At 43.5% G+C, this 14,164-nt stretch overlaps 1 long non-coding RNA gene across 1 annotated transcript in view; it reads left to right on the top strand.

The window, feature by feature from the left end:
• LOC145342589 (uncharacterized) overlaps nucleotides 1–14,164 on the top strand; it is a 43,739-nt gene that overhangs the window by 25,847 nt on the left and 3,728 nt on the right. Inside the window, exon 2 of the long non-coding RNA XR_013886575.1 lies at nucleotides 9,512–9,640. This is a non-coding gene — a long non-coding RNA (uncharacterized LOC145342589). The remainder of the gene's footprint in view (nucleotides 1–9,511; nucleotides 9,641–14,164) is intronic.

The following is a 14,164-nucleotide window of genomic DNA, read 5'->3' as shown; positions in this document are numbered from 1 at the left end:
TGCTTGACATGGTTCCTCCCATTCCGGTTGCAGCTTAGTTTCTTTCCATGACTTTACCAGGACCCGATCTCCTGGTTGAATTGTATGTACCGTGAAGTCGAGGGCTGGAGTCTGCGACAATAATCCTTGTTTCCTAAGGGAAGATATCGAGGAGGACAGGCCCAGTATATATTTCTTTACAAATTGATCATTCATTTCAGGAACCGGTAACTCCCCAACTGCTCCCATATAAGGTAGTCCAAATAGCATTTCATAGGGGGATAAACCCAAATCCTTTCGAGGAGCTGTACAAATACGCAAAAGTGCTTTTGGTAAGCACTTAGTCCAAGGGAGTTTCGTTTCTATTATCAGCTTAGATCCTCTGTCCACTTTAAAACATTAGGTTCTTCTTCTAACAGTTTCAAATATAGTTGTTTAGTTTTCTGTGCGTACCCTTTGATCCACAATCTACAGTATCCTACTAATCCCAAGAACCTCCTAAGTTCCTTTTTAGTCCATAGTATATTTAGATCTAGGATTCCTTGTATTCTTTCTGGATCTATTCTTCTCCTTCCCTCACTGATTAGGTGTCCAAGGTATTTAACTTCCTTCTCTACGTACTGCAGCTTTTTCTTTGGCACCCTGAATCCCTGTTGTCCCAGATAATTCAATAAGCTATTTGTGGCTTCTATTACCTTTTCCTTTCCTCCTCCTGTTACTAGTAGGTCATCTACATATTGTAGTAACGTGATTTCATCAGGCTTTTTAAATCTTTCTAACACCTGCTCTAAGACTTGACCGAAAAGATTTGGGGACTCTGTGAACCCCTGTGGGAGCACTGTCCACCTGAACTGCTGTTTCCGTCCTGTGATAGGATTTTCCCACTCAAAAGCAAATAAGTCTCGACTTTCTTCCACCAGTGGGCATGTCCAAAATGCATCTTTTAGGTCCACTACACTGAACCATCCGTGATCAGGAGGAATCTTGCTTAATAAAATATAAGGATTAGGGTCAACGGGGTGTCGCATCGTCACTATCTGGTTCAGGGCCCTTAGGTCCTGTACCAGGCGGTACGTTCCCTCAGGCTTCTTTACAGGCAATATAGGGGTATTATAAGGGGACATGCAGGGTTCTAACAGTCCATCTCTAACCAATCCTTCAATTACTGGCTGTAATCCTTTTTTTTCCTTGCAAAGGTATAGGGTATTGCTTAACACACACCGTCTCTCCTTCTTTTAAATTTATTTGCAGAGGAGGAGCGTCTAATCCCCCTCGGTTTCCTTCCCCTGCCCAGACTATCGGGTCTATTTGCTGTTCCTGTCCGTCTGTTAATACTGCCGGGGTAGGGAGGTGATGTCCCTCTGCAGTAGTCTTCTAACACTTGGTTTTGTTTCTCCAGTTCCCTTACTCTGAATTCTAATTCCTTAATCTTTTTTATCCCCACTCCACTTCTTAGTGGAAGTGACTACTTGTTCAATTAGTCCAGCTAACTGATGTATTAACAATACTGCTATTTTCTTTGTTTGGTTTCTCTTTTCTAACTCTCTAATCTGTGATTCTGACGTTTTAATTTTCTCCTTGTCGTCAGCCCAATATTTTTTTACCCAAGACTGAGATGTGTTCAATTAATCTGGTTTAAACCTGTTCAATTAATTCGAACTAAGAGAATTCCAATTTTCTTAGTTCTGTCCTTTTTTTTCAATCATTTCCATTGTTGATCTAGTGGGTGAAATGGATCCCACCCCTAGGTCGCTCTTATCACAGTCCGGTGATACCTATCAGGGGTGATCAGTCCCCTCCGTACCACCGCTTACACTCGTGAGCTTACACCTTTAAGCTCACACTATTAAGCCGGCTTTCTTTCTTACTCACGTCTGAACACCACATCCCAGGCATCCTTCTCTAGCCTTTACACCCACTTCAAACTCCTGAGCTTTGCGTAGGGGGCTACCCCTCTTAACAACTGGTCTAGGGCTAGGTGTAAAGACAGATGCCTCCTTGTCTGTACGTGCTCAGCTCAGACCTCTCACACACACTCACACTTTTTCATCACAGATGAGCACCTACTGTACTTTGATTCACTCCCTTAAATTTGGTAATCTGTTCCGGAGCTCCAGTTGTGGCCATTCAACCGGACCCGTAAACAGATCCCAGGTTTCGGCACCAATCCTTGTAGGTAAAGATACCTCTGAGACTAATTGTGAGTCAAAGTACAGCAGTTTAATTAACTAAAGCCTGATTCAGAAAATCCAAAATAAGATTTATTTTTATCACCATTAAATATCCTCACTAAATCAAGACCCTTGCACCTTCTTACAATTCTGGTACAATAAAACAAAACATCACTTGGAGCACAGATGCACGAAGAAATACTGAAAGCATTCTAATGTGCAATCTACATGTTTAATTATTTCTACAGCTCTGCCTTTGTAACCAACACAGGCAAGTACAAAATCAAATCTACTGTGTGCCTAAATGGTTATCTCTCCTCACAACTTTAAGATGCAATATAATGCCACCTTTCCCACTTGGCAGAATTCAAATTTCTGTCCGATCCCTACATAATTTAGTAAACTTAAAAACTTAAAGCAATTCACTTTGATTGGCTATATCTATTACATCACATGAGGGTCTCAATTACACAGTTACACCCTCTCTCTCTCTCTCTCTCTCTCTCTGTACCATACAGAGTCAGCCTGCTTGTCTCTTTTTAACCCTTTACTGATGGGAGCTCACTGGCCTCTAATAAATTTGACCATGTTTTGATTCGGGTGCCTCATGTCGTGACAAATCCCTTTCTCTCTCAAACAGTCATATAGTCATGCACAATTCCAAATACATAACCACTATTAGCGTTCTCCCCGCACCTCAGTAAAAGCCCATGTCAGGGTTCCCAGTTCCACTGACATACTTCTCTCTACCTCTTTCTGCTCAGACCAATTGTAGGTCCATCCCATTCATGCTGATCCATCTATATACTTCGTGACCCATCCACAAACTCCAGTGCCTCTAGGGGCACCTCCCTTATTCGACTTTCCTCTGCTCCCTCATCACATAACCTCCCCCGCAGCCCCTAAATTAACATTATCCAGCAACTTGCATGATCAATTCCTTCCTGGGACGCCGGCTGCTTCTGTCTCACATATTTATTAAGAATCTGACAAACCCAATCCTCAACCGAACCGTACTTTGGCCAGAAGACGGACGGACTCCTGATTGGTTCCTTCACCCAAACAAAGTACAATATTTCATCATTGTCGTCTTGTTTTTATCCCTAGTACTAGTGCCCAAACCTTCCAACATCCTTCCCAACGGACTTTCTGGAGGGATGTTCCCTGGGGCCCCACCCTTCTTCCAACATCCGTCCCAAAGGACTTTCTGGAGGGATGTTCCCTGGGGCCCCACCCTTTCTCCGCGGATTCCCAGCACCTTTCCCGGGGGACTTTGTCCTACTACCCCCACTTCCCATGGTTTACCTACCACGACCCGGTCGCCAAGGCAATACTTAAAAGTCACTTTTCTTACCTTGGTCTGTGCACAGCGTTGCCCGACCACACGACGGTGCCTATCGTTTCCCACTTACTCGTTCAGAACAACTTTCCTAGGATTCTCAACAGTCAGTGGCAGAGAGGCCCACCGATGAACACCTGGGACCATTCAATTTGGAACGGGACGCGTCTTCCCAGTTGTCACTGGCAACCTCCCTACCAGGGATGTTAGGATCCCGGACGAGCCCCCAATTGTGAGAAACACAGCTCACAGTTAAACAATTTAGTCAAGTCAAGTTCTGAAGGAGCAAGATTTTATTTGTCGTTCTTGCAAGACCGGGTGTCTAGTCAAAATAGGCACACCTTACATAGATTTGCAGCACACTTTATACTGTTTTTCAAACATTGTGATGGCTTGTATTGTGTTATTCCCCCTTATTTGGCTGTTAACCTTGTTAACTTTAAACACTGTAAATGGCTTGTATTGTGTCATTCCTTCAATTAACACTCTCTCAACTCCCATTTTGCGCTTAATCTCATCACTGCGGTTATCTGTTTCGTGTAACCTAGTTAACTGTCTGTCATGTGCCTCCCCCTTTCTGTATGCTGCTGAACTCGTCCATCACTGCTGATTGTACTGTTAGCTCTTGCAGCCTTAAAAATTACACTACTTCTCACAGTAAATGAAATTTGTTTTGATAAAAGCTCACGGGTTTGTCAATAGAATTGAGCCTGGAGTGAAATATCCTATCCTCACATAGAAAATTGTTGGGGTCTAGTCTGGCATCATAATATTGTGAGATTTCTGATCTGGCACTCTAATACAGTCAACTTTGTTTTAGTTTCTCCTACACTTTGTTTTCAATATCTTGCATTTAATCTTGAATCTACGGTCACTAACTTTAGAGCCTTCAACAGTCTACTATTCCATCCTTGTTTTTTGAACATTTATATCATATTATCCCATAAGGTTTCAGGGGCTCAACAATAAGAACATAAGAACTGGGAGGTGGAGTAGGCCATCTGACCCCTCGAGCCTACTCCGCCATTCAATAAGATCATGGCTGATCTTTTTGTGGACTCAGCTCCACTTACCTGCCCACTCACCATAACCCTCAGTTCCTTCACTGTTCAAAAATTTATCTATCCTTGCCTTAAAAACATTCAATGAGGCAGCCCTGTTTCATTGGGCAGGGAATTCCACACATTCACAACTCTGTGTGAAGAAGTTCCTTCTCAACTCAGTCCTAAATCTGCTTCTCCTTATTTTGAGGGCATGCCCCCTAGTTCTAGTTTTGAGAATATAAAAGCCATTAGGTTTATGTATAGTTTGTAATCTCATGCTGTGAACATGCTGTCCTGCACGTATGCAGAAATGCCATTAATCACACTCTGTAGTCTAGCTGTACCTAGTACCAAGTGTTTTAACTGTCGTGTAAGGACTTATTGCAATGAAAGTGTGTACAGAGTTGATTGGTTTTCAGAACATTATGAACTGTGCATGCAGCTATACTACCGCTCTACTGGTGTAAAAGAGACAGGGACAAGTTGTAATAGGCTAATGCGCTGGAAGCCCACCTACAGACTGGGATAAGTGTTTGGAAAAAGTAGAACAAAGAAGTTAGTTTTGCCTGGGTGTGCGGGACCACTGATGCCTGCCCACCCTAAGGAAAACTAGCTCTGACGTCGTAAAAGAATAAAGGTATAAATCTTCTATCCAGAGTTGACGTGATTATTATCAAACCAAGCCGAACGCAGAGCACCGAACCTTAGAAATAGTCAGTTTCACCCGCCAGTGGAAACAACTTCCCTGCTTCTATCTTATCTATTCTCTTCATAATCTTATATTTCTATAAGATCTTCCCTCATTTTCTGAATTCCAATGAGTATAGCCCCAGTCTACTCAGTCTCTCCTCATAAGCCAACCCTCTCAACTCCGAAATCAACCTACTGAATCTCCTGTCCACCCCCTCCAATGCCAGTATATCCTTTCTCAAGTAAGGAGACCAAAACTGTACACAGTACTCCAGGTGTGGTCTCACCAGCTCCTTATACAGCTGCAATATAATCTTGCTGTTTTTAAACTCCATCCCTCTGGCAATGAAGGACAAAATTCTATTTGCCTTTTTAATTACCTGTAGAACCTGCAAATCAATTCCTTGAGATTCCTGCACAAGGACACCCAGGTCCCTCTGCACAGCAGCATGCTGCAAATAGTCCATTTTGCTGTTATTCCTACCGAAATGGATGACCTCACATTTATCAACATTGTACTCCATCTGCCAGACACTCGCCCACTCACTTAGACTATCTATGTCCCTTTGCAGACTTTCAGCGTCCTCTGCACACTTTGCTTTTCCACCCGGCTTAGTGGCATCTGCAAATTTTGACATACTATACTTGGTCCCCAACTCCAAATCATCTATGTAAATGTAAACAATTGGGATCCCAACACTGGTCCCTAAGGCACACCACTAGTCACTGATTGCCAATCAGAAAAACACCCATTTACCCCCACTCTTTGCTTTCTGTTAGTTAACCAATCCTCTATGCATGCTAATACATTACCCGTACCATTGTGTACCTTTATCTTATGTCGCAGTCTTTGGTGTGGCACCTTGTCAAATGCCTTGTGAATGTGTTGTATCTGGATTTCCAGAACTTCCCCATTGTCCACTGTGCATGTAATATCCTCAAAGAATTCCACCAAATTAGTCAAACATGACTTGCCCTTCTTGAACCCATGCTGCGTCTTAGCAATGGGACAATTTATATCCAGATATCTCACTATTTCTTCCTTGATGATAGATTCAAGCATTTTCCCTACTGCAAAAGTTAAGCTAACTGGCCTATAGCTAGTCACCTGCCTTTTGTTTACCTCCTTTTTTTAAACAGTGGTGTCATATTTGCTGTTTTCCAATCTGTGGAACCATCTAGGAGTCCACCGAATTTTGGTAAATTACCACTAGTGCATTTGCTATTTCTCCTGCCGTCTCTTTTAGTACCCCAAACGCATTCCATCAGGACCAGGAGACTTGTCTACCTTTAACTTTAACTCCATTAACTTGCCCAACACTACCTCTTTCGTGATAATGATAGTTTCTAGGTTCTCACCTGGCATGTAGATACTGAGAGGTTATTTCCCTTTGTGGGAGAATCTAGGACAGAATGCATAATCTCAGAGTATGGGTCGACCATTTAAGACAGAGATAAGGAGTGATGACTTCTCTGAGGGTACTGAATCTGTGGAATTCTTTACCTGAGAGGGCCGTAGAAGCTAGGTCAAACAGGTTTTTAATCAGTCAGGAAATCAAGAGTTGTGGGACTAAAGTGGCAATGTGGAGTTGAGGATGATTAGATCAGTCATGATCTCATTGAACAGTGGAGCAGACTTGATAGGCTGAATGGCTACTTCTGCCCTTATGTCTTATGGTCTTATTCGAATGGATAAAGTCCCCGATTTTAAGTTTTTGTTTGTACCTGGTTACTGTTAAGGTCCCAGATCAGAACCCCAAAGTATATTATGAAGCAAGGTTAGACCCAAACATTTTTTCTATTTGGCATAAATGTGAGGAAAGGATGCTTTGCACCAGGAGTAAATCCACTGACAAATTGTATCAAAACAAGTTTAAGCATAATTCGTGCAAAATTAAGCAGCTTAACTCTTTAACAGCTGAACAATCTTTAAACATGAAAAGAAACAAATCTAGTTTCTAACATCACTATTTCAGTTCTAAATAAGCAACATTCTTCTTAGACTTAAAACCCATTTCAAATATAGTTTTTAAAGTTTATTTATTGGTGTCACAATTAAGCTTACATTAGCACTGCAATGAAGCTACCTTGAAAATCCCCCAGTCATCACACTCCGGCACCTGTTCGGGTACACTGATGGAGAATTTACCATGGCCAGTGCACCTGACCGGCATGTTTTTCAGACTGTAGGAAGAAACTGGAGCACGTGGAGGAAACCCACGCAGACGTGTTGAGAACTCTGCACGGACAGTGACCCAAGTCGGGAATTGAACCCAGATCCCTGGCGCTTTGAGGCAGCAGTGCTAACCATCGTTAGCACTGTCACCTCACAAATCACAAATATCCTTGCTATAGACAGCCTTGGAGTTTTCAGATAGATATAGAGCTTTCAGAAGCCTGCAAAATTCAACCAATTTTGAATTTTGGTTCAAACTTCAACCAAACTCCAGCTCCTTTCTTTCCTGCTACAGATCCAGAACTGCACATAAACCACACCATCACATAATTAACCCTGTCAATCACTCAAATTCCAGGAGAATTTAAGTAAGTAAAAGTATATTAACTCTACTTAACGTAACTACTGGTAAGGTTGAAATGAGTAATTATTCTGGTCTCCCAGCAGCTGAGCTGTATTCTTTTCATATATACTGACTACCTGTAGAAAAAATCTGAACTTTAAAAATCACACTATATTTCTGTGCTTTTGTCACAGTTACCATAGACATGTGAAATAACTGAAGATTTCTCATCTCTGGATTAAGTCTGGAATTATTACAATATCCACTTGAAATAATATAATTTACCCATCATACACTTTTCTAATCTGTTCAACAAACTAAAAAAAGTTAACATTTCATTTATTTCTGGTGAAGTTGCAATTTATTATGAGATGTATTAAATTATGCAGGATAGGCACTATTTTTGTGACTTGCCAATGTTGATCTCTGATGCAATGCACAAGGCTCTTTGAATATGATACGTTAGTTAGAAACTGAAACACACAAGACACAAAGTTGCGCCTTTTCTAGCAAAATCAGCACATGGCTGACAATCAATGAAACTTGTGAAATAAAAGCTATTACACTTTTTTCTGCAGGGTTTTTCAATTGTCAAATCTGTTTGCATGGACAATAATATCTCTAGCCTTTTTAAGTAAGTGTTTTCCAACTCCAATATTGCCAAGACATCTGCTTACAGGAGGACAGATACAAGTCATGTTGTATACGTTGTGACAGTCAACTATCCACACAGTTGATTTTCACATCAGGGTGGGATACATCTACAAAATGCAATAGGCATGAGGTACTTACCCAGTTATTATCTCTTGAATATGGCTGCATCAGTCAACGGTGCCAAAAGAGATGTAGTATTGAATATATCACCAGTCATAGATTGATGTGGGATCTATGTTGTATATGATGCAGAAAGCAGAGATTTTGTTCCTGTCAGCATCAAGTTCAGAGTTTTATGCTCTCAAGTGGTTCCCAGACCTTTTTTCACATGTACCCTTATTCAGATTTACCAATGTTTTGCATTCCCCACTCCAGTTTAATTTTTAACTACACCATTAATGAGCATGGTTTGTAACTCATTATTACACATTACAGGTAAATATATATCTAAAATAACTTCTACTGCCACATAGCAGTCCCCTTCTAAAACTTCCTCCTCTCTAAGCTCAGTTACGCAGTAGCCTGTCTTCCCAAACCCCTTACTCTCTTTACTCATTTGTGAGAAAGCTCCAAATAATTGGCCAAAGCCAAGCAAGACATGAGTACCCAGCAGCCTACTGAACTGTGGGTCAGGCAGCCACTTCTGAAACTCAGACAGTGTTTTGGTCAACTGCTGCTGTTCTCACACCACTGCACTAAGCTTGTGTGCTGCCACTCATCTTCCCACTGCTTGCTGCTCCTCCAATCACAGGTTATTTCTTGCTTGCACTTGCTGCGAATAAGCACACTAGTGTGATGCACAAATGCAGGTACTAGTTTACCTTATTCCAGATTTATTGAATTAAAATTTCCCAGTCACCACAGTGGGATTTGAACTCATAACTCTAGGTCAAAAGTCTGGTAACATGACCAGTAGTTGCTATTCAAAACTCAAATGTTACCTAATTGACTCAATCTTGCTACAAAAGGAAATAACACATGAGGCCATTAAGAGGTAGGCTACTCAATGGGGAACCTGAAATACCTCTTGTCCCACAAGAAGCAGATTATAGGAAGAGCAATCTGGTCTTGCTGCTAGCAACCCTGAGTGCTTAGCCATTCTTATTTCTTTCTTAGCTTTTCTCCTCTGGAGACTGATCATAGTCATATGAGACATATTCTACTCTGGAAAGCCAATTGGTGAAGGATGATACTGGACCAAATCTTTACTCAGACTTACAGAAATGCTATTCAAGCCAAGAGCTTGTGAGTTGTGTGATATAGTAAAAGCTAACCATCAAGAAGATTTGCCACTAATAACCCTGATGACAATGAGTAACTGAAGCTAGCTGTTTTGATTTTGACCAAGTTTCTGACCTTATATCCTCTTTCACAAAGATCATCCCTTTCCACCCCCATTCCACCGTCCATCTCCTCCTCTACCTTGCTTATCAATGTTGAAAATCTCATCTGCAGAATCACCTATTTTAATGCTTGTCTGGATAGCCTCCTGTCCTCACATCCCTATGAAATTAAAACACATCCAAAATTCAGCTGCTGTATCTATTCCACAACCAGTCTGCATTGAACTGCCAGTATCCCCAACAATTCAAATTTTAAATTTTCATCCTTGTATTAAATTTTCATGAATTGCTGCCCTCCTGCCTGCTCAATGTTGCAACTTCGTCATCAAGCTCTACCGCTGTCTACACCATGCCTTCCCATCCGCTCCACCAATGAATTCCATTCCTCTGAATCTGGCCTCTTATGATTGCCCATTTCCCATTACTCCACCATTGCTGGCCACAGCTTCACCTCTCTATGCCTAATGATCTGTAAATTACCCCAAAACCTCTCCGTCTTTAAGACACTGCTACAACCCACAATTTTCATCAGCTTTTCCCTATTGCTGCAGATATCTTGGATTTTGAAATCAGGAATTATTTATTTGATTTTACTCTTTTAAGCGCTTGGAGATTTTTTGCTGTGTTAAAGAATCTGTACAAATACATATTGTTTGAAAGGGAACGTGACCAAGGTTGCATAATATGTATAATTTTGTCACTGACATTTTCAATGTTTCTCCAAATTTAACTGTAATCTCCATGATGTCAAAAAGTATTTGGCTGATTGTGTGGCTGAGTTACAAGAAGCACAATTCCAAGTTGGTCATATTGTTCACTGCTGAACACTTAGGTTTTTTAATGGCCTTGTAATGCTGCTGTATAATTGCATCAAAGTCTCCCTCTCTCTTTCTTCACCCCCCCCCCACCCTATTGTAAATGCCCTTTTACAGTGTTCTGTTTTTGGAAAATTATTGTGTGTATGGTTAGTTGACATCACAAGCTTTCCTCATCTGTTATTTCTCACCACAGGATACACATGTACAATTATCCTCCTGCATTTAAAGGCACTTTTACAGTGTGGCAGCGTAGTTCAGGTCCTGGGGTTTGATACCAAAATCATTGTCTTGATGTGTACTTATTTTTGCACTGAAATAGGAAATTTTTCAAAGATATGCCAAACAATATTTCACTAAAATGGAACCGAAACTAGTGACTCTTGATACCCCAGAGAAGTTCAGTCCTGCTGAAGGTTTGCACAGACCATTAGGAACTTGGAAACAGGAGTAGACTATTCAGCTCCACAAGCCTATTCTGCCATTCATTGATCTACATCTTAACTTCACCTATCCACTCTGGTTCCATGATCCTTAATACTCTTACCTAACAAAAATCAGTTTTAAAATTTTAAATAACCTTATCACAGTTGTGTGTGTTCTAGATCCTTAACATTTTTTGGAGAGTGTGTTCCAGATTTCCACCACCTTTTGTATTAAGAAGTCTTTCCTGAGGCAAAGGCAGCAATGGTGAAGGTGGCTGAGAAGGCAGTATTTTTTAATGGGAAAGCTTGCTTACCTATCATAGAATAATTTATACCCCTGGCACCCAAAGACATACAACAAGTATAGTGACTTCAAAAAGTAAAGAACCATTGAATCAGAGGAAATGAAATGTTAGTCAGAACTCAAAGATGATCTGTTACAATGGTGAGTTTACCACAATATAACAGGCAATCATGCCTATTATTAGTGGAATTTTTACAAAATATCTAGTTCCAGTTCTCATTTAGTAAACATCATGAAAAGTAAACTATTGAAAGTTGATGAATATTTAAGGAGGTTTGTAAACTTTAAGTAATGTTTCTTGGCAGGATATACCTTAAAACTGTCAGCCAGTTCACGTTGCCCTACTCATACTAAAATAAAAACCAATCTGCTGGAAAATCTCAGCAGGTCTGACAGCATCTGTGCAGAGAGAAACAGTGTTAATATTTTGAGTCTGTAAATTACCCTTCTTTGGAGCTAGAGGGAGAGATGTGATGGATTTGCACTACTGTTAGCTCAGCACAAAATCACAGTTTCTCGGGCCAATACCACACACAATTGCTGCCTACACATTAAACTCTAAAAGCCACTGCAGGGTTTAATGTATCATTTGCATTAATCATTAACCAGAAACTGTTTAATCTGTGATACCAAACCAATTTAACAAAAAAGATATTTCCACACATGTCTGTACCTACAATTCCCCATGTACTGAACCCTAAATCTGAATGGTTCAGACTCAGCCTTGGCATTGTCTCACAAGGAGGAAGGAAAATTGGTTGATAAGTCAGTCAGGTTATTTCCATACAACCCCAGCTATATTCTCAGAAAGCTATCAGCAAGCCCTGTTTGCCAGAAATGATGCATCAAAATAAAATAATACACAACACAAAGAAAATAAATTTTCCTCATTGAAAACCATATTTAAAGAATACATGACAGCTTTTTGCCATCTTCATAATGAATTTCTGGAAATCAAGGCAATGCTAAATCATTAATGTTACTTTACAAACTGCTTCATGATATTAACAGAGAAAATACCACATCCATTTCAGTTGCGTAAAAATGTTGGTGCAGTAAAACCGAGTCTCAGGAATAGAACCATTACTTCATGACAAAGTTGGATCTCAGATGTTGGTAACAACTTCTTTATAAAAAATCCCATCTTAGCTCTGGAGAAAATATAACTCAAATGGATAAATCATCTTCCAATTATGCCTGATGCTCGAGGGTTGATATCTTAATACAAATGTTTTTGACTTAAAAGATAAAGCAAATTAAAACTTAGTTGAAGAAATTGACAAATATGTCAAGCTTAGAAGGAACATGAGAGACTAAGTTAAAATGGGTCGGGAGCAGGGAGCGGGCAGCGGAGTAAGAGGGAAGCAGAGTGAGCTGTAAGGGCTTTGGAGAAAAGGGCAAGGTAAGTCTAAATTCTTAACTGTGTTTAGAATTCACTAGGAGACTGGGATGGAGGGACATGTGATGTGCTGTTTCTGTATGATATGGGAGCTGGTGGACTCTAAGGTCCTTCCCAGTGACCATGTCTGCAGTAAGTGCTGGTTGCTTGAAGAGCTCCAGCTCAAAGTAGATGAGCTGAACTCTGAGCTTCAGACACTGAGGCTCATCAGGGAGGGGGAGTGTAACCTGGATAATGGGTTACAAGAGAGAGTCACACCCCTAGACTGGCTAACTCTGAGGGTCAGGAACAGGAGGGTGTTGCTGAGGGGAGGAAGGGGGAGTGGGGAGGAAGGGGGAGTGGGGAGGAGGGGGGAGTGGGGAGGAGGGGGGAGTGGGGAGTGGGGAGGAGGGGGGAGTGGGGGGGAGTGGGGAGGAGGGGGGAGTGGGGAGGAGGGGGGAGTGGGGAGGAGGGGGGAGTGGGGAGGAGGGGGGAGTGGGGAGGAGGGGGGAGTGGGGAGGAGGGGGGAGTGGGGAGGAGGGGGGAGTGGGGAGGAGGGGGGAGTGGGGAGGAGGGGGGAGTGGGGAGTGGGGAGGAGTGGGGGGGAGTGGGGAGGAGGGGGGAGTGGGGAGTGGGGAGGAGGGGGGAGTGGGGAGGAGGGGGGAGTGGGGAGGAGGGGGGAGTGGGGAGGAGGGGGGAGTGGGGAGGAGGGGGGAGTGGGGAGGAGGGGGGAGTGGGGAGGAGGGGGGAGTGGGGAGGAGGGGGGAGTGGGGAGGAGGGGGGAGTGGGGAGGAGGGGGGAGGAGGGGGGAGTGGGGAGAGTGGGGAGAGTGGGGAGGAGGGGGGAGGGGGGGGGAGGGGGGAGGAGGGGGGAGGGGGGGGGAGGGGGGAGGAGGGGGGAGGGGGGAGGAGGGGGGAGTGGGGAGGAGGGGGGAGTGGGGAGTGGGGAGGAGTGAGGAGGGGGGAGTGGGGAGGAGGGGGGAGGGAGGAGGAGGGGGGAGGAGGGGGGAGGGAGGGGGGGGAGTGGGGGGAGGGGGGAGTGGGAGGGAGGAGGGGAGGAGGGGAGGGAGGAGTGGGGGGGAGGGGTGAGGGGGGAGTGGGGGGGAGAGGAAGGGGGAGGGGGGGAGGAAGGGTGAGAGGAAGGAGGGGTGAGTGGGGAGGAGGGGTGAGAGGAGGGGGGAGAGGAAGGAGGGGGAGGGAGGGTGAGAGGGGGGAGGAGGGGTGAGGAGGGGGGAGAGGAAGGAGGGGGAGGGAGGGTGAGAGGGGGGAGGAGGGGTGAGAGGGGGGAGGAGGGGTGAGAGGAAGAAGGAGGGGGAGGAAGGGTGAGAAGAAGGAGGGGTGAGAGGGGGGAGGAGGGGTGAGAGGGGGGAGGAAGGGTGAGAGGGCGGAGGGGGAGGAAGGGTGAGAGGGCGGAGGGGGAGGAAGGGTGAGAGGGCGGAGGGGGAGGAAGGGTGAGAGGGCGGAGGAGGGGTGAGAGGAAGGAGGGGAGGAGGGGTGAGAGGGAG

Source organism: Carcharhinus amblyrhynchos, chromosome 4 (genome assembly GCF_965287045.1).
Source record: "Carcharhinus amblyrhynchos chromosome 4, sCarAmb.v2.hapA, whole genome shotgun sequence".
In the NCBI taxonomy this organism is placed as follows: domain Eukaryota; kingdom Metazoa; phylum Chordata; class Chondrichthyes; order Carcharhiniformes; family Carcharhinidae; genus Carcharhinus; species Carcharhinus amblyrhynchos.
Note: the sequence above shows the minus strand (reverse complement) of the source record. Positions and strands in the feature narration are given on the sequence as shown.